This window comes from Nipponia nippon, unplaced genomic scaffold (genome assembly GCF_047370975.1).
Source record: "Nipponia nippon isolate SJK-2023a ecotype South Korea unplaced genomic scaffold, ASM4737097v1 scaffold_6, whole genome shotgun sequence".
In the NCBI taxonomy this organism is placed as follows: Eukaryota; Metazoa; Chordata; class Aves; order Pelecaniformes; family Threskiornithidae; genus Nipponia; species Nipponia nippon.
This window is the reverse complement of record NW_028262380.1, coordinates 61,067,737-61,094,260: the sequence shown is the minus strand read 5'-3', so window position 1 is coordinate 61,094,260 and position 26,524 is coordinate 61,067,737. Positions and strand designations below refer to the sequence as shown.

The 26,524-nt window shown below is 42.5% G+C and overlaps 2 long non-coding RNA genes across 2 annotated transcripts in view; both read left to right on the top strand.

Moving 5' to 3' along the window:
- LOC148051513 (uncharacterized) overlaps positions 1–1,420 on the top strand; it is a 49,371-nt gene extending 47,951 nt beyond the window's left edge. Inside the window, exon 5 of the long non-coding RNA XR_015699831.1 lies at positions 1,169–1,420. This is a non-coding gene — a long non-coding RNA (uncharacterized LOC148051513). The remainder of the gene's footprint in view (positions 1–1,168) is intronic.
- A 5,662-nt stretch (positions 1,421–7,082) lies between these two features.
- Positions 7,083–13,437, top strand: LOC148051512 (uncharacterized). The gene is made up of 3 exons (XR_015699832.1): positions 7,083–7,200; positions 8,654–8,724; positions 13,276–13,437. It is a non-coding gene; the product is annotated as an uncharacterized LOC148051512 (long non-coding RNA).
- The last annotated feature ends 13,087 nt before the right edge of the window (positions 13,438–26,524 follow it).

Here is a 26,524-nt window from a genome sequence, read left to right as displayed (position 1 = left end):
CCAGATAGTCCCCAAAGGATGTCCCCTAAGGGTATTTCAGGGCATTTCTCCCTGCCTCTGGAATTCTCCCTGAAAATGCTCAACCTGGAATCAAAAAAAGCTCCATTCTGGGAAGAGATCTGACTTCCGTCCTTTCTGGTAGCTGGCAATGTAAAAAAGTATTACAAACAGAGAAATTGAAAAAACCCTTGGTTTAAGAGCTGTTTATATGGCCAGACTCTAGTTAACCATGTTTAGTGTAAAGACAAATGAGAGCTAGCATTGTCTAAGACCATCACTCTGGTCCCTCTAACTCAACACTAGCCAGGTCATGTAAACTCTTATAATTCCTGGCCCTGGGAAGTGTTAATGGACTGACGGCCAGTTTCCCAGTACCAGTGAAAAAAGATGTTTAGTTCAGCAGTCAAAATGATCGTCCCAAACAATTTGGTTTGTTCTTTTAGGAGAATGGAGAGAAAAAAATAGACAAAAAAAAAATTTATATTGACCTAAACATTTAATTTGTTCTAGTTTTTAATGGTTTTGCTTTTTAATTAATTAATTAAATTTTAAACAAATACTTAATTTTTTTTCCTCTCCATGCTGTTTTTTGGCCATAACTACCTGCTCTGTTTGACCCAAACAGTTTCAGTTGCATAAAAGTAGATTTTTTACATCATACTACTTGGAGGAATTCTTGCAGCATCAACCCTGGCCATGCTTTAGCTTGAGAAAAGCCAAGTGCTCTGTTTCCATCAGACTCTTCCTCTCTCCATGCGGTCAGCCGGGGGCCTCCTTCTCCCCTGGAGCTGCCTGAATCTGTCACCAGTACAGTACGTGAGTTTGGGTTTATTTAGCTATTACCGTGACCCAGAGCCAAGAGCAGGCAGAGTAAAACTCCTGGATAAAAAACTTCAAGCACTGCATTTTCCTCAATAGTTTATCCCACTGAGGCTGTGCCCTGTCCTGGCTTAGTCTTCCCCTTCAGCTAGACCAGGTACCAGCCTTTTCATGCCTCCCTCTACCTTGGCCTCATTCAGTTAAGAGACATTGCCTCTTGCTGCTCCAGATGTGTCCCTGAGGCTATAGCCCTATTGTGGAGTGAGTTAGTCTGCATGGCACCTAATTTCATGTACTAACCTGTGGTGTTTCATTCATCGTGATCTTTTCTTTCTCATCTTCCCTGCAGGTATGAGCAAGAAGTCCCAGTGGTTGCTTCTCCATTGCTTCCTGTGGGGTTCACCTGTTCAGCCTTCTCTCTACTAATGGCAATAAGGAGCTGTCAGGTAACCTAATGATGTGTAAGTCATTATGACATCTGCACCTCACCTCCAGTAGATTAAAGAAGCCTTGAAGTTTAAGACACCTTTCTTCTCAGTACATTAACACTTCTGCCTGGTTGTGTCAAAGCCCTCTGGCTCTCCAGCATCCCACAGAACAAGCACATTAGCGCAGGGGCATGCTGGCACCATTTCCGAGTACTTAGACATTGGAAAGGTATGGAGAAATCGGTTCCCAGGTCTTTCTGCTCACTGCAAGGATGTTTCCTTCCACTCCTTCACCCCCTTCAGTACATCCTGCTTGGCCAGAGCAGCTACATGCACTCACTGGGCTGCACTCTCATTCCTGCACTCACTCCTGTGCACAGTCACACACATACAGTCATGTCAGACACAGACATTCTCATGTGTACTGTGCATACATACACACTTCCTCGCATGCACATACTGTCTCATGTACACACCTGGTGTAAATTTCATGTTGAGGGTGTTTTTCTGGACTTTGGGTTTCTTCAGAGATTTATCTCCAGGAGTGACTTGGAGCCTGTTAAGGTACCAAAGAAGTAACACATTTTCTTCACTAAAAGGGATGCTAACCATATCATCCAGTCCTGTATTGCACCCATGCTCTCACAAAGCTGGAGGAACCAAATACCCTACAGACTCCGTTACTAATGATCTGCCTGATGAATCCCACTCTCAAACAACCTGTTTTCTTTCAGAAAACTTTGGGAGCTCTGTTCCCAGAAAGATGTTTCGGATCTGCAACTGAGAAATTTTAGATTTACAAGGAGAAACAGAGTTAATATATTTGGAAATTCAGGAGAAGAAAAATTGAAGCTAAACTTGTACCATGTAACATGGAACATTTCAAGCTCCTGATAGTGATGACCTGAGGTATTAATGTATGAGGGACTGTGATGAGTTGGGAGCATCTATTCTAAATCCCTTTGAGTTTTAATCTGGGGCAGATGAGAAGGGGAAAAAAAAGAAGAGGATTTAAAAATAGCTGTGTGCCTTCTGCAGTCAATTCACTCTGCGGGAAATCTGAACAATATTCAGGAAATACTATAACTCCCAGAAAAGCCTGTTGTTTCTAAGCAGAGCCAGTCTGGTCTTATCCACGCTGAGGAGCAAATGGGATTGACAAGCATGTAACAGAATTGAGACAGAAAGTGTGAAACTGTGTTTGAAAGCAGAGAGAAGCTCAGAGGCAACCTTAGTTTCAGTGTGATTGAGAAAAGGGGGTGGGGTGGGGGGGAGGGGATTCCTTAAGGGAATTGAGTTTGCATTTGGAAAAGGCAGTGGGCACCTGAGAGGGCCTAAAGAAAACCAGACTAAAAGCTAGACTTTTGTGCCAAATAACTAAAAAGTAGTGCATATCATTAAAGAGAGCATGGCTGGCTTGGTGGAGCTGAGCAAAAGCCATTGACATGGCACCAACTGACATCCACTTTGCATCCCTTATATGAGTGAGTACATGAGGACTAGGAGCCAGAGCAGAGCCACGTGAGCAGTGGGGGGAAGGTCCCGCCAGCTGAACACAACCGTCATGAAATAGCTGCTGAACAGTCAAATTAAGCACTGAACTTAAGGCAGGACACCACTTAATTGAAAATTGAAGGTTCCATTTCCAAAACCTCTTTGCACGGTAGTGGGACCTTGTCCATACTTGTGTGTTTCACCAAAATAGCACTGACACTTCTGGCTCTGGTTTTATCTCCTGGGTTTGGATGGGGTTTTGTGGGGTATTTTGTTTGTTTGTTTTTAAAAGCCAGAACAAAATCTGCCTGTTTACTTGTCCTGTAGGGAGGGATTTTTGTCAGTCTGAGACAAAGCTGTGCATACTTTTTAGGTTTTTGTGATTTCTAGGAAAGGAAAAAGCGACCTTTGTTATGAAGCTCTCCCCTCTTCTCTCAGCAAAGGGGAAGGGATTTGGCTTTCAGGTAACTTTCAGACACTTAAATATTGCTCAAGGAAAGTTTCATAGAAAGAGATGGAAAAATTGGGCACTTTTTGTCAGAAATGAGTAATCTGGTGCCTTTCAAGCAGCTCTGCTGCACTGAAGAGTGTCTGTGTGGTAATACAAGGCTGTGCCTGCAGAGCTGGTCATGCCTGAGCTATGGCTGGAGCTGCAGCATCTGCTCAGGCCCAAACACCACCTGTGAGGGGGGTTTTTGTAGAGCTGAAAGATGAATCTTCAAGGCTATGACCTGCTTCTTCATTCCTTCTATCATCCTCAAGGCTAAAAATGCCACCTGTAGCTTTGTACACTTTCCTAGTCCCCTCTGAGAAATGTCACCTATGGTTCAGCACCCCAAAATTTGCCCTATTCTTCCTGCTGGGCATCTCATTCTGTTTAGGACTTAACAGCTAGTATTGGGAAGCAGGAAAAAACTTGGCTTGAAAAAAAATTGGCAGAAAGGATTTGCATGCAGAGCAGCTGCTTTCATGAATGAGATGAGCATGTGCAAAACTCTGCCATGTGAGCGTGTAACCTGCTCACAAATATTTAAACAGTGGTGATTTGTGAAAGTCCTGCAAAGTGTGTCATCAGTCTTTCTTCAGCTAAAAAAAAAAGGGGTTGTTATTTTTCAACTTGGTTATTCTCTTGATTTAAGTGTGCTCAGCCATCTGTTGAGGGCACAAACAGACAGAAGCAAGTAATTAAGCAGACCAATTGCACTCCACAAATTACAAATAATTGAGATGAAGTGTTTAGAGGCAGTTCGTAGGCTAAAAGTCATTTTTCATGACTAGTGAGTGCTTGTGAAAAATATGTGCACTTGTACAGAAAGCGGTGGCTCATGAATAATATGCAAACCAGAAATAAGGTATCAAACCTGGAAAAGGATTTTTTTGGGACTTTTCACACTTTGCTGTGTCAGTCTAAAAGTCTAACTAGACCTGTAGGCACTCTTAAGTAGTCAGCAGAGAGGTGTCTACACTTACCAAATGAGTTGCCTCTCACTTTGGAGATGGTGTCCTTTCCCATTGCTCCTGGAAGGAGCACACACCCCAGGGTTATTCAAGACATCTTACTTCAAACCGGGTAAAGTCAGGGGAAAAGTGTGGCTCAGAGTGAATTCCCAGCTCTGTTACAATCAAAGACAATTTTGCCTTTGCCAACAAAATACTTTGTTGAATATTTTCTGAACAAGAGTCTTCCCATTTAGGAAGCACTCTCCCCCAGAAACTTAGAGAAAAATTTACAAAATTATAGGGTAGGTTGAGTGCTAAACCTTAAGTTTAGAAGTGCATTGGGTTTGCATGGCAAGGTTTTGGTAGTGGGGGGGCTCCAGGGGTGGCTTCTGTGAGAAGCTGCTAGAAGCTTCCCCTATGTCCCATAGAACCAAAGCCAGCCAGCTCCAAGATGGACCTGCCGCTGGCCAAGGCCGAGCCTATCAGCAACAGTGGTAGCGCCTCTGGGATAACATACTTAAGAAGGGGAAAAAAAACCTGTTCAGCCACAGCTGGAGAGAGGAGTGAGAATATGTGAGAGGAACAACTCTGCAGACACCAAGGTCAGTGAAGAAGGAAGGGGAGGAGGTGCTCCAGGTGCTGGAGCAGAGATTCCCCTGCAACCAGTGGTGAAGCCCGTGGTGAGGCAGGCTGTCCACCTGCAGCCCATGGAGGACCCCACACCGGAGCAGGTGGATGTGCCCGAAGGAGGCTGTGACCCCATAGGAAGCCCACGCTGGCGCAGGCTCCTGGCAGGACCTGTGGACCCGTGAGGAGAGGATCCCATGCGTGACCAGGTTTGCTGGCAGGACTTGGGACCCATGCTGGAGCAGTCTGTTCCTGAAGGGCTGCACCCTGTGGAAGGGACCCACATTGGAGCAGTTTGTGAAGAACTCCAGCCCGTGGGAAGGACTCGTGTCGGAGAATTTCATGGAGGACTGTTTCCTGTGGGAGGGACCCCACGCTGGAGCAGGGGAAGAGTGTGAGGAGTCCTCCTCCTGAGGAGGAAGGAGCGGCAGAGACAACATGTGATGAACTGACTGCAACCCCCATTCCCTGTCCCCCTGCACCACTGGTGGGGAGGAGGTAGAGAAACTGGGAGTGAAGTTAAGCCTGGGAAGAAGGGAGGGGTGGGGGGAAGGTGTTTCAAGATTTAGGTTTTATTTCTCATTATCCTACTCTGATTTGATTGGTAATAAATTAAACTCATTTCTCCAAGTCGAGTCTGTTTTGCCCATGACGGTAATTGGTGAGTGATCTCTCCCTGTCCTTATCTCGACCCATGAGTCTTTTGTTATATTTTCTCTCCCCTGTCCAACTGAGGAGGGGCAGTGATAGAGTGGCTTTGGTGGGCACCTGGCGTCCAGCCAGGGTCAACCCACCACAAGAAACAAGCAAAAAGGGCACCAGATAGCCAATATTTCTGTGCCTTCTCAAAAGCCTCTTTTTTTTTTTTTCCCCATAGTGGGCGATATTATTGAAACTGGCATAATCCACAATGTAGAACAGACTTTTTAAGTGAAGTGGTTGAAATCAAAAGCTATTTAGGATTTCTTTTTTTTTTTAAATAGTGATTTTTGGTAAAGTAAGCCATAGTGTCATCCAGTTTTGCCAGAGTGGATATTAAATATTATTGTATTTAAAGTAGGCCTCTGTGTAGCAGCACCATTGTGAACTTGTCCAGAATGTCCCAGTAACACTGGCTGCCACTGTTTTACCTCTTTCTTACCCATCCTTAGGTTCCTGGCAGCTGGTAATATCCTCCCCGTTCACTGTATGGAAGGGGCATGGCAACAGTTTGTGGAAGACTAACAAACCAGTGCTGTGTTGGGAACTATCATAACCTGATTTAGTTGTCTTTATTTGTGATGTCTTCTCATACCACTTTGGGAGGTGCTGGTGGGAGAAAGACACTCCTCGCTCATGCTGTTGACAAATTCTCCAAGAGTGAACATCCCCCACACTGGTTTGGGTGTAATCTGGTCCAGCAGTTCTTGTGGAGCTACATGTAAGTTTGCAGTATATCAGACATTATCAACTGACGAACAAAATGACTTATCAACATTATAGTGGTTGTACTTTGACAGGTATTCAAACTGAAAGATCAATTTACATTTTCTGAAAGGAAAGAATATGCAGTAGATTAGTTTTCAAATGGTTTTTAGTACAAGGAATGAAACTACTTACATCAGTGATTTTCTAAGGTTACATTTGTTTTTGCTGTATTTTTTTCCTCCTCTTCTAGGTGCAATTCCTATTTGCTAAGGATTCTGAGCATTACATTAGAATAACGAAGACTTGGAGGACAATTTTAGAAAAATAGATATCCAAATCACTACCATAATCCTTCTGGCTTTTTGAAAATGAAAAGTAGAGTGTTTCAGAGAGCTGTTTATTGGAAAGATTAGTTTTATCATGAAATTATTACTTCAACACATGGTTTGAGATTGGCCATTACCTTAGAAAGTTCACAGATGAAAACACAGGGACATTTGCCAATGAAAAAAACCTAATGACTGAAAGAGTCTTTTCCTTGTGTGCTTTGTTTTTCCCCTATAGCTATGCATTGGCTTCACCTGGAAGAAATAAACAAGCTGTTAAAAAACCAATGATGGAAAAAATAATTTAAAGCTCTACTGCAAATTTTGTAAATTGACTGATTTTGTGGGGGGAAGGCATTTTACTTATTTATTTATTAATAGTGCTAGGTAAATGTTGAAAAACCCGAAATATTTATGAATGAGTGATTTTTAAAAATAAACTTTTTTATTCTTTCTTCAGGAACAATCTGGCTGTAAGTGTTTACGTGGGAGCCTGGAAAAGAGCTCTTAGTCCTTTGGAATGTGTGTGTGCATATATGAACAGCAAGCAACAATATAACCATCCTATTAAAGGGCAGGCTTTACATGCAAAAGGCAAAGACAGTTCCTCTGAAGTTTGGTAATGCATTGACAGCTTTAACCTAGCTGCTTTATCAGAGGTAATCCCTTGGGGAAGACCTCAACAACATCACCTAAAACCAGAAACCAGTTGCCAATTGAATGCTCTAAATAGGAGAGGACCCTGTTTGTTTTCTTGCAGCACCACTTCACCATCTGCCTAGTTTAGTTGTGGAAGGACCTCAGGACTTATCTGTCTTTCATTATGTAATGGAGACTCAGTTGCTGTTACTGAAGCTCTGAATTTATAGTCCTTCCACATATGGAAGGAGGTCCATAGTGATGGACCTCGAATAAATATGTGGATGGATATGTACTCATGTCCATTCCTGATATGGATACACATATTTTGGAAGAAGACTTCTTATGTAGTCTTTCATTGTATTTTCTCATTTGCTCTTCTTCCATTTTAATTTGATTTTGGCCAGTGTAGGAATTTTCTTGAGTAAAATCTAAATACCTCCATCAGGAATCAGTCCCCCTGCGTTAAAAAAATGGAAGTTAAAGGAAAGCAGGTTTTGAAGTTCAGAGTCACATAGTGAATTTTCATGTCAATATAGTATTTTTATGATGAGAGGAAGGAGTATTATTGAAACTTCAGCAGAGAGGGGTGAAAGGAAAATGAGGTCAGTGTCCCTTTAAATGTCTCAGACAGGTTGCATGAAAGCATGATTATATCAGTCTCAGGATGCCAAGGTTTTATTTATAAAAATAAATTCTTCCAGAAAATGTCCCAAACTGGTGTCATGTTGTTGAGTGCTAATGGCTACATTAGCAGTTAGCTGCGGTTGTACATATGTCCATCCATCTGCCTTATGACTTTGTATCTGAGGAAGGTGCTGTGCATTAGTTACTCTATGTAAAAGTCTGCTTTTAATGTGTGTGAAGAAAAGGATTGCAGGTGGCGGTGCTAAAACTGGGCTAAAAACACTCGTTAGCGGCCAGATTAAGCCCCTTGCTGTAGACACCCTTGTCCCTGGGTAGAAGGAACCAGAGTTAATACCAGGCCATAAAATGGATTTAATGGAATTATAGACATGTCCTTTTTCATTACTTTTTTTCTCAGTCAATCCTACAATTTTAATTTATAACTAGAATACCTTTTAAATTGGCAAAAAAAAAATCTTTTCTTTGAGCGGGTTGGTCTATTTGTCTTGCACAAGACACTGGAGTATTCTCGCTGGAGGGGGTCAAATGCTGCAAAATGGCATTTGCATATTCTCATTGCAGTTCAATGGCAGTTCATTTTGCCTACACCTGGGGCTGCTTTTTAGTTGCCACAGGTAAAAATTTCCCTTCTGGCAGGCAGCCAACATGAGATGATGCAGATTCAAATCTTAGTGAGACTTTGTGCTGAGTCTTCTCACGAGGCTAGAATTTATAATAGAAGACATACTGTTGCAATGGGAAGAATAGAAGTACCTTGCTCAATAAGGAGTGGTTACTGTCATGGGAACATGTTATTTATTCATTTCTTACTATTTCTCTGTTTAGGAAGTTTCAGTCTTCCAGTTGGAGAGAAGACATCCAGGCATGTAAGACATGCAACTTCGATGTAATACATTGTGAGTAGCAAATGACTGCTTTGTAAACGTCTCAAGTTCTACATTGTGTAAAAAATCTTGCTTATAGCTATCTGATGAGCATGCATGACACTGGGCTTGCAAATATATTCCAATTTCCAATGGCCAATGAGAGAAAGGACATAAAATTACAGCTAATGTTATTTGCCATTAATAATTCGAGCTCATATATACCGACTAGTGTTTGTTCCAGCAGCCAGAGAGGTCTCAAACATGATCCAGTTTGCTCTATGTGGTGGTTTATTTCCACAAAGTTTTTGTACATAGGTCTCTGATTCAGCTTCAGTTCTGCAGTCCTCTTCAGGAGAACATCTGTGCTGGAGCACAGATTTTAGCTATTGGACAGTCATTATTATCCAAGAAAAACCGTGTTTTCTTCCAAAGATTTCCCCTCATGCTCCACGCTTTTGGGAAACAAAGTTTCTGAGGACAAGGAAAATATCTTGCATTCACGCTTTAAGCAGTTCCTGTTTGTTTGGTTGTAAGCTGATTTTGCAGTGGTGGAGAAGAGAACTCTGTGGAAAACATTGTTGCCAGTGGTGTCTTGCCTGCATCCCTCATGGTCTAGCATAAGTCTTTGTCTTCATTTCCCTTAATGGGATGGAGTTCACCCTCATCTCTTATTTCCAGCATTGCCAGATGGCAAACTTCTTCAGTTGTTTATAAAATCTGCTTGTTGTCTGGTGGTATCTAGCTGGCTGATCCAGCTGTTTGTAAGCTTCTCCATAAAGTGGAGTTTATCTTGGTTTAGGAAATAAAATGGATAAATTCTCCCTTTTTGCAGAAATACGGGTCACTAACCTGTCTTACGTCAACCTCATGCAATTCCGTCCATCCAGGAAGATGTTTCCCTGTTGTTAATTATCTTTTATGTGGTGTGTGGTTTTCCCTTTAAAAAAAAAAAAAAAAAAAAAAGCAAAAACTAAACCAAAATGGTCTGCTTTTTTTCCTCTTATTCTTACTTAATTGCTCCTCCCAATCTGTGGTGTATGTCTTGTAAAAAAAAGAAGAAAATTTCATGTGATGGGATGGACTTTGCTAAATATAGTGTTAAATTTAGCATAGGTGCTAAATATACTGGTGCCTTCCAGTTAAAGTCTGTGGATCTCTTGATGGGAACAGAGATTTCCTGACTCTGGCCACAATAAGATGTCTGCTACTTGTAACACTGCAGTCCTCTCCTCCATCAGATCAATTTAAAATTGACTATACGAATCTAAGGCAAATCTGATGTAACAGGCAAGCTGCAGATAAAATGTGAAATGAGCATGCAGGATTGCCAGCTGTGGCACTTACATATCACAAATATGTCCACCTCTCCACCCGTTCATCCCCACAAGAAAATACTGGCTGGAATACTGTAAGTATAGATGCCCTCCTCCCAGTCCTAAATGTATTGGTTTTTCTTGTCATTTGCCAGCAGTTTGAACTAGTTAAACCTCTTCTAATTGTAGCTGTGGTGCTTCATGCTGTCATTGATTACTGTAAAGTAGGTGCTTTGGTTGCTCTGCGCTTCCCATGGTTGACCATGGCTTCACCTGGTTGTAAAGGAAAGTCTCAATGGAAAGAAGAGGGAGCCAGCTTGCGGCCACAGCATTATTAAGAGGCAAAGTTAAAGTAGATGTGGTGCCTCCACGGATGACCAAGACAGTGAAATTTGTGCATTTGGTTCGGAGGAGTTTGAATTAAGTTGGAGCATTAACGCATTCAGTAGCTGAATCTTACGGGGTAAAAGCATGTGTTGTAAGGCTTGGGGCATGGCAGCGCTGCCCGGGTGGCTGTGAGCCTGAAGCCCTAAATCGTGTCCCCAGGTGAGGGCAGGCATCACTGATTTGTGCCCAGTGCAGCAGTGTGGTTTCAATGAACCGTGAAGCAAGGACTAAACTTGTGGGCTCTCTTTGCCAGGAAGGACTTTCCCAGTTCCCAGTACGGTAGCTATTTTTGGGTGGATTTCTGCTCTTCTCGCTCATTTTTCAAGGAGCAGCTTTAAAAGGTGTCTCTCCCACTTTTCAGAGGACCTTTTTAAAAAGCGCGGAGTTTCACATGGTACAGAAAAGGAAGAAAAAACTGTGCAAACCTCAAAAGCTCTCCAAAACCAAGACAATTGTTCCCTGCTCAGCACTAATTAGGCTAAAGAATAATAATAGTAATAGTGGTAATTTCAAATTAATTTCTGTGTGTACTCACGCATGTAAGTTGGAACCTATTTGCTGCCAACACTTCTGGTAAGATTTCAGAACTTGAATCTTTAGAGAGAAAACACATGTCCAAAATAAATTGATGTAAACGTTCAGATGTACAATTGTAACAGTCATTCTGCATTATTTGCTCTTAATGAGAACAAACTGTCATTGGCACGGTTTCCAGGCAACAACCGAGGAATTCTTAACCTTACATGGGGGTCTCGCAAGCCACATATTATGCCAGGTAAAGGATGTCTTTGCAATGAAACTAGCTCAAGAGATCATGTAGAAATGGTTTATTTAATCTTGTTTTTAATTAGTATTTTGCCTGATTTTCTGGGCAATTATTTTTCTGTCAAAGACTTGCTTTCCTTAACTAGTAGAATCAACTAAAAAAATTCTATTTTTCACATTCTGGTTATAAGATTTAATAAACCAGGAAGTACTCTAGGCTACAGTGGTTACTGGGGGTCATTTGGAAAGATTTTGACAGTTTGAGAGTGTTCCCTCATAATGAAAATGGGAAGAGCCAGTAAGCAAAGTATGATGGGCAATTTTAGAGGCTTCCATAGAGACTGGAGCCTCATTATGCATCATGCGTACTGCAAATGCCTGTCTCTCTTAACAGACTACAGCCTGAATAAATAAGAGATCAATGGAGAAATGGTGGTACAGTAATGAGTGACACAACTTGCAACAGGCTAGTCTCCTCCTAAGTCCCAAACAGCATCTCATGAACTGAGGGAGGCTTCAAAAATTAATCCAGTCTGGCAGTGACCGAAATTACTTTTCACTTATTTAATGAAAAAACATATAGGTGGTATTGAATGTTACTGTGCTTCGTGTTTGGCAGCATCTTAAATCAATTTTTGTGGTTATATTAGAATTTGATTATCAACATGTTTTCTATCCACGCTTCTAAATGGTGCTTGATGACTAAATTGGCAAATAACTTGAACCTTTCTTTGGCAATTCACTAAAGTTTACATTTTCTCGTCACAACATTGTTCACTTTGAAAGCTCTTATTACTTGGTGTAAAGAGCTGATAAAGCGATAAAATAGCATGCAGTGAACAAACCCTACCTGCTTTTTGCAAGCAGTCTGAGGATGGCTCATCCAACTGTGCCCAGGGTGTTTTTGAGCCTTGATGCAAACCCACTGGGGAGTCAGGGGAGAGGTACACACACTGGCTTTCACCAGTGGCAGGTATCACTGCAACGGGCCAAGAAGGTGTCATTTCTCTCAGGAATGGGGAAGCGTTGTGGAGTGTAGCCACAGCATCCCTTCTTATGTCAGTGGATCCCAAAGTTAAAAATTCAGTGAAATACCTTCCATTCTTCATGATCAAAGTGAGCCTGAACCTGCCCCTGAATTTTCGTGCTGGTAGTGGGAATGTGGATAACTCTCATGTAAGTTGGCAACCTTTCTGTCTGCTGGGGATCATCTGGTCCCCAAAATCCTGGCTGAGGTCAGCCATCAAGCCATTGTAGCTTGGACTAACACCTATTTACATGAAATCACTGCTGGGCTTGTTACTCTGGGAAGGCAAGCAGGGTAACTGGTGGGATATTTAATATTCCAAAGTGGAAATCACCAACAGCACCAGCAAAAGCTCCGATATGTTTTCTTACCCAGTTTCCTCAGCCTCCAGGGGACATGGAGGAAAAGTGGATAAGGGTTCAAGAGAAGATATTCTTGTTGACAGTCATGGTTAAGTTATACTAATTGACATGTTTTTCTAGCAAGAGAAAATTTTCTGATGACAAGTCCCCCAAAACCTGAAGCCCTGCTCTCTTGATCTCTGCAGAGATGGGCTTTGCTGTCTTATCTATGCCAATACACAGATGTGATGTCTTTTTTCTTCTAGCAAAAGAAATTCATGTAAGGCCTGCACAGTGTAGCCTAAAGTGAGAAAGAGATTTGTCATTTTTTTGACAATAATTCACACAGACTCCAAAACAAATGTACTTCTGAGCAGTGACTCCGTGAACAATAAAGCAAACACTCTCGACTACCTACCAGCCCATCCATCTTTTTAAATCATGTCAGCAGATTTCAAATTGTTCACCAAGTTTTATTGTTTCATAGAGAAGGAAATAATTGGTGGTGAAATACACTGAGCCATTGAACTTTGCAATTGTTTATTACCTGGTCTTGATTTCTTGCACACTGCCGCTTCATCATTTACCTGTCATTTGTTTTGGATGACGTGCTTTATCCTCTCTTCATAGCTATCTAGATTGCATAGGTAAATTTGTAAGTTGAACTGTTTAGGCCTTCTGCTTGTAATAGCATCCACCTACTGTCTGTAAAATTTGCAATAGTGCTGTGTGTGCGATTTCATTTTAGGCTGGGTGTGAATTCTTCCTTCTATCAAGAAAAACACGTTTATGCAGCCTAGTGTGAAGCTTGCTGGCAAGGAGAAGAGTCAGGTTTTTGTTTGAATGGGAAGGCTGATGAACAGACTTTTTAGAAAGTGAGAAGGTATGGACAACGTAGCAGATGGATACAAAGCAGTTGACATGGCAGGTAAGATAGGCTTTGTGCCATAAGCAACATCTTATGGTATAAGAACTGCTCAGATACGTGTCATTTCTGTGACATGAAGGAGAGAGAGGTGACTGCATCTGAGCTAAGTCTGCTGTTGTTTCTCCCATGTTGTTATTGCTGTTATAAATGAGTGCCCTAATTAGAACCGAGGGAATTTATGGGCAGATATGAAAATGTGGTTACTATAGTTACCAGGTGCTCCAGCTCAGTGGGGAAATGTCGCTAATATAATGATAGCCCAAGGGTAAACACATGAGGTAAATGATGAACAAGCCCCCCTGCTCCAGGAGAAAATCTTTTTCTTCACACTTTGTTTGGTGGCTTGCTCGACAAACTAACATCTACCACTACGGTTCCTTTTCTGTCCTTCCCTTTCTTTCAACGGACTGTTTTTAGTTAGACTATAAGGATATCCAGGGAATAGAAAGTGCAAAAATGAAGTAGCATTTAGAGTAAGGATAAAGATCTATTTACCTGTCTTTCAAAGCTCTCTACTAAAATCCCTCCCCACTCCTCTGTAGGTAGGCTAGACAGCAAGGTGAACTCTGTGGATTTCCACAAATTCAGAAATAGAACTTTTCTTGTGTTTGTATTTTTTCTCTCCTGACCCTAATTCCAGCAATGACATTTGATGCCCATCTCAGCCTGTGGACAGGGAAGGAGGAGAATGAGCAGGGACCCTGTCGTCTCTCCCCTCGCATCCCTTGGCTGAGCCGGGGGACATCTTGGTGCCTTGCTGCTTCAGTCCAACTGCTAAAGTTAGCTGGCAGGTGTGGGAGGATTCAATGAGAAAAATGGCATTTCAGAGGGATCAGGCCCCACAGATGTGGCTGGAGTGGCCTCTTGCTTGGTGTTGCCTACAGGCAGGACCTACATACGTTATTCCATTTGTTACAGGGAAAGGAAAAATTGTGAAGTCAGATTAATTCCTGCTGCAATTTCTCTGAAGTCAACGAGGTGACACTACTGATTGCTTTGACATAGATTTTTCAGTCCTGAGTAATTACCTGGCCTTTTGGAAAAAATACAGGAGGAGAAGAAAATCAGAACAGCTGCTGCTAAGAGAGCGGATCCCCACCACCTTAAACAGTGCTGACCATGAGTTGCTCTCTGGTTTTGGAGGAGGCATGCAAGAGGAGAAAGAAGCCTGAAGCATCTGTATCCTGCTCAACCAGAGACAAACTGCAGCTAGCAGTATCCAGCATGTTGCGTCCTTCTACTTATTGATGGAGACTGCAAAATTATTGCTCTGTGATTCCTTATGTGAGTGTAGGGCCGGACTCTAGTGGTGGATAGAAAAGAAGAGCCACAGCTGCAGCAATGAGATGATCAGTGTTAACACTGTCACTGGCCATGCAAGCTCCAGCGCCTCTCTAGGGATCACTTCAGGTTGATGAACACTAAGACCCTTGAGCTTTCTAAAACCAGAGAGCATTGCCTATCCAGTTTACTCTCAGATACTTTGTTGAGGTGCTTTAATCAGACACCATAACCTCTGTCTCGAGCCTTAGAGAGAGACAGGAGCTCCAGAGAGCAATTTGTTTCCCCTAAGGTCTGCAGCCTGGCATTCCTGCCTCTCCTTGACAAAAGATGCAAAAAGGCTTTGAATGTAATTGCTTCAGCTAGGGTCTCAGCACAGTCATCACAGTCACAGTCACAGTCACCGTCACCACAGTCACAGTCATCACTGTCTTGATGAACTTGGCCATCCTGAATGGCTTAAATTACTTTGGATGATGGTTTTGCTTCATTAGCAAGGTGACATACCGGCTCTGTCACAAGCCTTCCTGCAGGAGGAGTGGAAGTGCTGAGGTGCAGTGTCTGGGCTTCAACATTACTATTGCTTTATAAAATGAAACAAAGGGCACGTGAAAAGGCTTCTGATTAGGCAGTGCCTCATTTCTGCAAACACCTTCCTTTCTACCCAGAGCTTTTTGGAGTGCTGTGCCAGTGCCAAATGTAGTTGAATCAGGTTCTCCATGGAAGTAGCCAGGCAGAAATCGCACGTGGATCTATGTCCACATGTGAGTTCCAGCTTTGCTGCAGGTTACAGGCATCACTGTGGCTGCACGGGGCTCATCTGCTGTAGCCTGCCCTCCCATGCAGAGGAGAATACCGAGCTCATCCTCTCTGAGTATGGTCCTTCACTAAACATCCTGGGGTGCGAGTGACAACCTTGTGGTCTGTTGTTATAGTCTAGCTGCTTGTCATCTGCTGTTTGCAGTGAGACACAGGTTGCCCACTGCAGCTTGTCTTTCCTGTAGTGGGCCTACCACAGCTTGCCCAAATGGAAGAAATAGAAAATATCTAGAAAAAAAGACTTAAAAAATGACTAGGAAAGAAAGGAGGGAGCAAACAGGTGAGATATGCACTAGTGATGAGGATGAGCTTGCTTATACTTTTCTTGTGACACAAGAGATACTAGTGAAATTAAAAAGCCTCAAAGGTGCCTGCTGTTGTAGTATTACTTAGACCACTGGTCTGACCTAGTATAGCATGTATCCCTCTCTGATTTTAGAAACTGAAGAAAGCTTCAGTGCCCTGGGAGTTTGGGTTTGTCAGCATGGCGTTGCTAGTCTGGGCAGTCGTAGCCTGGATGGGACAGAGAGAAACAGGGACCATTAAACCAGATGTTTCCCTGGTCAGTGAAAGGGCTCCAGGCAGTAGGCAAAACAAAGACTTTTACACTTCAGCTGGATTTCAGGATTTGTCTTCTCTGGACCTGTTTTTTGTTTGATCTCTGTATGACTTAAGAAACAGCATGAGAATCCCATCCTACCCACTTCTCCATCTGTCTCTTCTGTGTACCCCCTGCCCTGTTGCTGTGGTAGTCAAGTGCTTCACTGCAGTACCTTTGAATTTTTGGTCAGGTTTAAAAATGTTCTGTTTTCCCCAAACCCAGAGTAAAGGAAATTTGAGTCTAGGTGTTTACTTTGTGTTTCAATTTTTGCATATTTTAAAATGCACACTGAATAGTTAATTTTACAGAAAAAATGTTATTTCAATCTGAAAAAAACAACAGCGCTTCCTTTTGCAAAATCTTGACATTGGCTCTTTTGAACTTCTTAGCATCTTGAATCTGAATGACTTCGGCAGCCTTGACACATGTATTCTGTGGGAGGGTCAGCAAGGGGAGGAAACTTTTGAAAAATGTTCCAATAGAGAAATCATGCTTGGCCGCAGGAATCCTCAGCGATCTGTACCCTTGTGACAGCAGCAGCGAAATCCCATCTTCCTCACCTCATTAAGACCAAGGGCAACTGCTGTGTGCTGAATCTCTGAAAAAATGTGAAACCTGGTGCTTCAGACCTCCCTTTCTCTGCTAAGTTGATTACATAGATTTCCCTGCTCCATAAATTAATACTAAGATACTCTAATCACAATGCTGGTTTTCTTTTTGCTGCAAGAATACAGCATGCAGCCTTTGCCTGGTGGTAAGTTTCTTCCTAATTGCCCAGGCTAGTTCCACTGTTTGAATTTTGGGTTGGGCAGGTGGCATGAGCCAATTTTTTATGCTTTGGGGTTTTAGCGAGGCCCAGCTGCCAGACTGTGGGTGAGCTGTGAAAACACTCTTCTTAGAGCTTGGCTATTTATCTTGGCCACATCTTTAATGCCAAAACAGTCCAGGAGCATCTAGCTCTCTTGTGGTCTTTCAGCCTTGAAATAGTGCCATGGCTCAGACTGCAGACTCAACCGAAGCAATTTTTTCTGTACAGTTTCTATACATTTTGTTCTTGCAGAATTTTTTTGGAAGTGCAGTTTATGTGGCAGCCTGAACAGCAGTCTGTCTGTCTTTTTTTCCCCTCTTTGGAAGACAAAGTCCAAGAACTGTTCAGTCCTTCAGGACCCAGAAAACAGGTTTTTGCTCTGATAGCTGAACTGGTATTATAATACCATGGACAAGGGTTACTATTAGAAGTCAGTAAGGCAGATTTGCAGCCTGCCAAGTTTTCTGGGTTAGCATGGAGTACAGGCTGACAAGCCTGATCACTAAGATTGGATAAGTACACACCTCATTTTCACACCTCATGTTAGCACCAGGACAAACAAGCCTGATTTTGAAAAACAATGAAACTAGCTGGGAAATGATCTCCCAGCTCTAAAAATGTTCAGGATGTCAACACTTTGCCACTTGATCTCACCCAGAGCTAAGGAGACTGCAAAGTCCTCCCTCACATCTCCTAACGTGCTTTTTCTCATGTGGTTTGGGCCACATGGATTCTTCAGCTGGAAGATGGAGTTGCTATGAGTGGTGTTTTCAAAATCAAGCCAGTTCATGCTGTAGATGTACTCAAAGATCAGTGATTTTGAAAACCACTGTAAATGAGGGATCTCGTTGTGTGTACACACAGAATGGCCTGGATAGAGTCAAACGTTGTGCAGGGTTCCTGCAGGCATGGTAAGGACCTTATGCACCGAGGTATCAGCTGTTATGAGATTAAAGAGCAACACCATTCCTTGTCTTTCTTCTGAAAGTTTCTTGAAGAAATGAGCTCAAGCACACTAAATTGCCTTTTTCTTGAGTCTCCCTCCTTTCATATATAACTTTTGAATTCTTTTGCCACTTTTAACCAAATTTAACACAAGGGTGCACAGAAGTAATTAAGCTCCTATAAGAAATGTGGTCAGACATCAAGAGAGTGAGATCCAGTATTGCTCCCACCAAAAGCACTGATTGCAGTGAAGCAACATCGTACAGCAGATCCTGACAGTAAGAAAACTTACATCTTATTAGACATCAGCAAAGCCAGCCAACAGGGTGGAACTATGCAGGAATGCATATTTTCAGTGATGTTACTTCTCATTGAATGACTCACTTTCAGAAGAGATAATTAAAAAGAAGAAAAAACATCTTAAATAAAATAACAGTATGTGTCACCTGTGACAATACAGTAAACATGAAGTAATAGATTTCAGTGAACTATGAAACCAGGCATTCACTTAGGGATGCATCACAGAATTTCTTCTGAAACAGACTTCTTTTTAAAGTTAAATGCTATTTTATAAAGAACTTGAGAGGTTTGTGGGAATATCCTCAGAATGCATGTCATTCTGCTTAACTCCTGTTCCTAAGGAATACCTCTGGTATCAATACAGGCTGGGGGATGAAGGGATTGAGAGCAGCCCTGCAGAGAAGGACTTGGGGGTACTGGTGGATTGAAAGCTGGACATGAGCCGGCACTGTGCACTTGCAGCCCAGAAAGCCAAATGTATCCTGGGCTGCATGAAAAGCAGCGTGGCCAGCAGGTCGAGGGAGGTGATTCTGCCCCTCTACTCTGCTCTGGTGAGACCCCACCTGCAGTACTGTGTCCAGCTCTGGGGTCCTCAGCACAAGAAGTACATGGACCTGTTGGAGCGGGTCCAGAGGAGGGCCACAAAAATGATCAGAGGAATGGAGCACCTCTGCTATGAGGAAAGGCTGAGAGAGCTGGGGTTGTTCAGCCTGGAGAAGAGAAGGCTGTGGGGAGATTTGCAGCCTTTCAATACTTAAAGGGGGCCTACAAGAAAGATGAGGACAGACTTTTTAGCAAGGCCAATAGCGATAGGACAAGGGGTAATGGTTTTAAACTAAAAGAGGGTAGATTCAGACTAGATATAAGGAAGAAATTTTTTATGATGAGGGTGGTGAAACACTGGAACGAGTTGCCCAGAGAGGTGGTAGATGCCCCATCCCTGGGAACACTCAAGGACAGGCTGGATGGGGCTCTGAGCAACCTGATCGAGTTGAAGATGTCCCTGCTCATTGCAGGGGCGTTGAACTAGATGACCTTTAAAGGTCCCTTCCAATCCAAACTGTTCTATGATTCTATGATGATAATGTGCTATTTGCCAGTGGAGCAAACTGGTACATTTAATGGATATGAGATGTACAGCTAGCTGAAAGGTGTTAAAATTGGCTTATTCATCATTTCCTTGATTTTTCTATTCCTTGAATGTTTAATATATTTTTCTGATGGTGATCCTATATCTGTCATACTGACTGTCACATAGCTGAAGTGTAATTAGTAATTGCTCGTGGATCTATAGGAATTATAATGAACAGTGTAAGCTCAGTGGAATGATGCATCTTATCAATGTACTTCTAAATTGATGTCCTGCACAATCCGATCTGAAATCTGGTCTCAACTTCCTCTTTCTTATCTATGTCAGCCTCTCAAATGCAGCTGCATGACTTATCAAATGGAGATTCAACATACCAAAATATTTCACTCTGTTAGGATTACTGACTGCTTAGAGTCCTCTGTAAGCATTAGCCCGTGATGTCTAGCTATATCAGGTTGTGCAGTTACTCCTTGGAACTATGAACCGGCAAACTTTCCCCCTATGTGTGCAAATTGTATTAAAATACGGCAATACAGAGGCACCTACATGAGCCTGATAGACAAAACAGCTGCATCTCTGTAAAATGTTACCCACCTTGTCTGGAAATAGAGGAACTGGGAAAGAATTGGTAACTACAATCTAGAGAGATGAATTTTTCAGTTAGAGTTGTGTTTTGGGGTGGTTTTATATATGCGTTGGAAAGGTAGGACATTACAGGATGGTGGTCCTTAAAGAACGGGACATCTTTTCAAGGATTCAGGTTGGAGAAAGTAAATGGTGGATGGCATGTGAGGAAGCGAGCCCTGTCAGAGCTCCCATCAGCTGTGGGCTACATCTGTGCTAGTAGATTAAACAGTAGCAGAGTGAGGTTTTTGGCTCTCAGGCCAGCTGGCAGGACTTGACCTTGTCCATACTGTCAAACTCCTTCAGCTGAGCTGCATGCCCACATGGAAACTGCCTGTTGGACATAGTTCCTGGGCTGTGCTAAGAGCAGAATCAGGGAAATGCCTAGTTGGCGCAGGCCAAAGCATGCTGGAGCCAATCTGCAGATGTAGCATAGCTGACCGTCAGGCTCCCGTGCCCAGAAGTGGTTTCTGGCACTGTGTTTTTGACTTGTGCAGCTTTAGCCTGCCTGTCTGCCTCTGGATACTTGTATTTACTCTACCAGTCTGTGATTTCAGAATTCAGAATTATTATATATGCAGAAATTTGGTGTGGTGCGAGAAGCACTTAGAGTTTGAAAGTACCTTAAACTCTTCCCTGACTTTCTGAACCTAACGTAGGCAAATCCTCATTAGCCCTATTAATGACATGAGATGCCAATGGAGCCAGGAAGTTGGTTTGCAATAGTGACAACTCCTGTTTTGCAAGTCAGACTTGTGTCACTGAGTTGTGACTCTTCAGAGCTGGCAGCTCCTTTGCCATCAGGAGAGGGCAAGCACTTTACGAAAACTTACAGGTAGTGTGGAAGAGCGTCATCAAGCAGACAGCTTCTGGTTGCCCTAGCCAAACAGTTGTCTTTCAAGACGTGTCCTAGATTTTAACCTATTGAACAAGAACACAGTAAATCAAATGGAAAACACATGGTTCACTGCTCTCAGTTTTGATAGCATCAGGAAGGTCAATCAAAGATTAATGGGTGTAACTATTTTCTAAGCCTATCTATAATGCTTTTAGCTTGGTTTCCAAAGGAAACGGGGCGTATGTAGTAATCCTCTTCTGTTTTTTTCCTTCCCAGTAATTCTTACTCTGACCAAATCTGAACAAATCTGACAAGTATGTCAATTCTTACAAGTTTTGTCTGGCCAAGTGTAGGAGAGAGTCTCTGTCAGTGTCCTCAGTGAGGAAAGATGTTTAAGCTCAGCAAAAGACAAGCAGAGATTGCACAAGAAAGAGCACTTCTATAAACACCAGAGCTGAAGGATGAGCTTCATCCTGAATTTTCTCCTTCATCAATGGAGATCTATAAGAAAGTAGGGCTCAAAAACTGCCTTTCAGGTACTCTCCATCACACTTCCATCTTTTTTCCAGAGGAAACATTTTGCAAATGGGTCAAAGTAAATAAAAGCTATTTGGGAAGGTGAGGGCTGGTGTTTGCAACTCTGCCTTGGTAGATAAGAGCAGTCATTGCTAGAAAAGGAGGGTAGCATCATCAGGCTTTGCTATCTAGAGGTAGCACTGCTTGACACAGCAAGTTGCAAAGAGATTCAGCTGCCTGACAGAGGTCCTGCAAAATACCGTGTGCTCAGTAAACTGCATGCTGCAACTTGTTCACAGTGGTAACAGACATGAACAAAGAGGTGTGTTTTGCCCAGAATTGGAGATTTTAAGACACCATTTTTGAATGTGCCCTGTCATTTCTTTGACTTTTCGTGTTTCATTTAGAGTAACGGCCTAAATGCAGGGCCAGGGTAACAGAGCTGCATGCAAAACCTCAGACAGGTTTCAGAAAGGAAGAAGGCAGTAGTCAGAGGTATGGCTTGTTTTCCATTTTTATCTAAATTTTCTCCTCTTTTGTTCCTTTCCATGTGTGTCTCAGCTTTCTCAGTATCTCCCAACCATCTTCCATTTCTCTCTTTTTCTGTGAACTCCTTTGCTGCTCATTTTGTATTTTTGTCCTACCTCTTTCTCCCCATTACTTTGTTATTCCAGGTAAATCTCATTTATCTGTTTTGAAACTTCTCACTCCATTTAACTCTTTCCTGAGACTTTTGCTTCTCTTTTTTTCCCCCTCTCTGTATTTTGTCACCTTTGTCCCTGCTGATACTGCCTGAATTAAAACACCGTGACTCAGGTGGGCAGCAGACTTCCCTCGGTACTGAAGAGACCCTTCATTTGTTGGGGATCGACTAAAGACCAAGCTTGAACATCTATATTCTAACTAAAACAATGTCACGTCTTTCCTGATCATGGCCTGACTTTTCTGCAGCCCTATGGGGTATGGAGAATTGGGTGCCATTAGGACCAGTTGTCTCTAACTGGAAATAACAGAGCTAAACTCTGTCAGAGCAGAACTACGGCTACCCAGTGTCATTTGCCACACGCATGTTGTATTTGCAGTACGGTGAACCCAGGAATGCTAATGGCACTCGCATCCAAGAGACACAATGAAAATGAGCACTTGCTCTCAGCTATTTCAGTTTGCTATTATTTTGGACCATTGGCTATGAATGAAGTTCAAGCCAAATTGAACACAAATCACCTAGAACTGCATGTAAAAGGTCTCAGATAAAATTAGCAGCAGAGTCGCCAGCCTCATGTAGCTTAAGTGAGCCATCATTGCATATCTGCCCCTAAATGTCAATACTGCTCTTCCTGCCTCTGTGCTGCTTTACATTTGAGAGCACATAGCCTTGGCAATGCTTGATTGCCACCGTACACTCAAACGCTGGTTATATGGATTGCCTTCCTGTATGGCATTTTGTGAGCACGCCGAGTGACTGCTGAAGGTTAATAGGACTTGCGACAGTGGGGACTGATGTTTGTTCTGTCTCCAACGGCATGCAGGTAGCAATGGGGAGGCTCTTCTGCATTGTCCTTCAGGTGACCTTTCTCCTTTGCACAGGAGGAAGGCTCATTCCCCTGGCTACTCATCAGCAACGCAGGAGGGCTCTGAAATTACAGGCATCGGCCACAGGGACTCCATTTCAACCAATTTCTGGATGTGGGGGGGAAAGGACAGTAAAAATGCAGGAGTTTGTATGGGAAATGTTAGAGGACTAGATGGCTTCTGTTCCAGACCTGTGAGCTGTGTGGCTTTGTGTGTCTGTCAGTAATCAGGAGTGGGAAAGAGCCACTTCTCTCTAATTGTCCCTCTAATTTTCTTTAATTGAGGAAATGGCTCTTTTTGTGGACGTTCCTCTCTGTTGGGCAGGTTAATGCTACCAAAAGCTGCTTCTGGCATCTTGTGCAGTGCTCGAATGAATGGGAGGAGAAGTGCCTCTGGCTGCGTGGCATTTATTCATTGCCTCCTTGAGAGGGAGGTTAGTGTATCGCAGCATGATTAAGGGCAACAGAATCTTGCCCTAAATCAGAGAAAGCTTAGGAAGAAATTAAAATTTACTTCCTCAGGCCACATATATTTGTTTTCTTTTGGCTGTCTTTCCCCCATCACGGAGCTCTAGCATTGTTGGCACGTACAATCTAATGGGTACACCAGGGCCAGCAGTGTGATGGATTTTAATGTCACAGAGAGAGTACTGAGTGAAGCACATAGAAAAAAAAGATAAAAGAAAAGATCCTTGAATTTCATTGCACAAATAAATGTCAGAATGAAACAGGTCTGGCATGACTTCAGCTCCCTGCTACCCAAAGTCAATCACACTGAAATGCTCATATAAGCAAGTGTACTGCTCTGGCGCGGGTGAAATACGGGGTCTAGAACAAACCTTGTTGACCACTTAAATGCCACTTAAAACTTAAGAATAGGTTTAGGAGCACTTCAGTGGAGTCTGGGACTCTGCACCCAGCCTTTTAGCAAGGGTAACCAGTCTGCAGATTATCTTCCTGGGTTGGAGGGGTAGGTCTGATGCTGTGCTGTAGGACCCCAGTTGAAGCTTCCCTCATCCCTTTTAAGTCCCATGCATTGAACACAAGAGGTGTGTGTCTTACACTGTGCCATCACCAGGTCTTGAGCCTGTATTTTTGTACAGCACAGGTCCATATTTCCCAAGCTGAGCCCAGGCATCCCCAGCTCTTGCAGCCAGCACTTCCAAGAACCAAGAGCAGAAGCACATCTCTTAAAGACAAGGCAAAGGTACCTTGGCACCTCGGTGTGATGCTGGTTGGGATGGAGGTAAGGGTACGGTCATAGAGGAATTTAGCAATGTGTAGCGAATTCAGATTCACTGGCCACCTGCAGATGTGCTGCTTGCAGTACTGCTCTGTGACAGCAGCTCAGGTCAGCTCTGTTCAGTAAAAATTTAGCCTGGACTTACTTGGCTCAGGAGACCACCTATTGCTATTTAATGGTTTTCACTGGAAATGCTGTAAATAGAAAAAAGTTGGGCTTGCTTTGCCTTTTCCCTTTTCCTCACCTCTTTCTACAAGCAGGCTCTTTTCTCAATTGGAGCAAAACACTACATCTTTAAGGAAAAAAAAAGTAAGTCAAAAAAAGAACAAGATTTAAAAGTACAAGAAAGTCTTTCTTTGCAGAATAAATTACCTTTAAGACCCGCCAAAAATATTTGAGCTTTTAGTTAAAATATTGCTTGTTACAGCACAAACTCTTGTGATTACAGAGTCTTTCCAGAATCTGCAGTTGTTGGAGGGCAGGTATCCAGCAAACAGCACAAAGCAGCAAAATATTCATTAAATACCCTGGCAAGGGTACACTTGTGGCCAGGTCTAGATCCCAAAGATATATTTTTCCTTCATTAGTTACTCATTTTCTGCAGGCATTGCAAGGGGGCTTAGCACATCCACCTTGGTCTGGAAATAGTCTAATCTTTATTTGCCAAAATGATAGTATAAAACTAGAAACTAGCCTAAGAGGCATCATGTCAATTGAACAAATAATCATAACAGTTTCCGTGTCTCCTGCAAGGTTTTTCTTATTTAAAAAATAATAATAAAAAAGCTGAAAGCAAGCACTAAATCTTTGTGTAACCCAGTGAGTGCACAGACAATAAAATTGCTTTATACGTGTCCCTCTCTTACCCTTACCTTTCTTCAAAGTATCAAAAGAGGAAGGCAATAAAAACAAATACTTTATAGCAAGGTAACCTCTGAACTGCACTGTTTTAAATGAGTAGCCATATAATCTAACACAATATGATGGTGCTGTTTCCCTCGCTAATGCCAGGCTGAAATGTAAGGTGAGGGCTGTGTCCTGTATGTAGCTTTTGAGCTGCTACTTGAAAATTTGGTTTACTTCATGTGGTACAGATGTCTGGAGTTACTTGTATGGCAATGCCCTTAGAGGTTGTTTCAATAAAATACTACAGTATAAAATCAAAGCATTAACCATTTGGGATGGAAATCCCAGCTCCTAAATAGTTCATTAGTACAAAACCTTAATGTAGAACAGAACTGTATGAGTACCATGATTTTTTGTTCACAGGCCAAAAAAGGAAAAAAAAGGTAATTAAAACCTCTGGTTGTTCTCATTGAAAGAAAAGACAACCCCAGTTTATTGAAAGAATTTTATTTGACCTAAATCACTGACATTTTGAGTTTTAAACATAGCATTTATCTGGAAATTTAAATTCTGTTTGCAGTTATAAGAAGCATTGAGTGGAAAACAACCTCCTGACCCTTTTCAAATATACCTAAATAAACTGGGCACTTGCAGTACTCACCCATTCCTCTTTTCCTCCCCGCCCCTCTTGTTTCTGTCAGCATCGTCATGAGTTTGCCATGTTGGCTGTATGGGGCACACAAGAGAATCCGGCTCTTTTTAGCTAAAGCATGGCATATTTCAGAAGATATCCTTTTAAAAGTTCTTGTGATCACTTCATCATACTTAAAAAGTCATTCTTTTCTCAGTTTGTTAAACTGTACATTTATTCTTCCTGTTCTTTCCTTTGGAAGATAAATATCCATTAATAACTTGTACATGTTGTATAGGGACAGAGCAATAGCTTCCCACGAGGTCATGAAATCCTTCATAAAAGAGTTGCCTCCAAGCAGTCTGATGCACTTTGCTGGGATTATTCTTTGCTATCTGGGTGAGTTTCTGTAGCGTCATTGCTGCTGAATCCCTGGGTGCCTCAAACGTGGTGCTCTGGGACATGAGAAGTGAGGGGATATTTCACACTCTTCTGGAAGCTATTTTGGTGTGAAAAGAAATGGGCCAGATTTACCCACCTCCACTATTTCATGATCCTGTATATAGGAAAAGAGGCTGTTGATAACAGAGCTTAAGAGAAAAATGTGTTCCTCGGTAGTTCAGTCCTTCAACATTGGGCAAGAGCAGAATTGAGGACATTTCCAGGGACTTGCTAACAACTTACTTTCAGGGGAGAGACGTTATGCCCATGCTGCTGTTCCTGACCAGTGGAGAAAATTTCAGGCTTGATTTTTTTTTAGTCTGAATTTGGACAAAAAATACTCTAGCATAAACATCAACCTGGAAGGAGTTTTGGGGGTGGTCCCTTATGTTTCTTACATTTCCAGCAGAATTTTTAGCAGAGATGTCACCTGCTTCTGTGGCAAAAAGCAGAAAGTTTGGACATGGCAGTGCTTGGTTTGCATCTGATCTTAGGTCTCTCTTTCTGTTCTGATA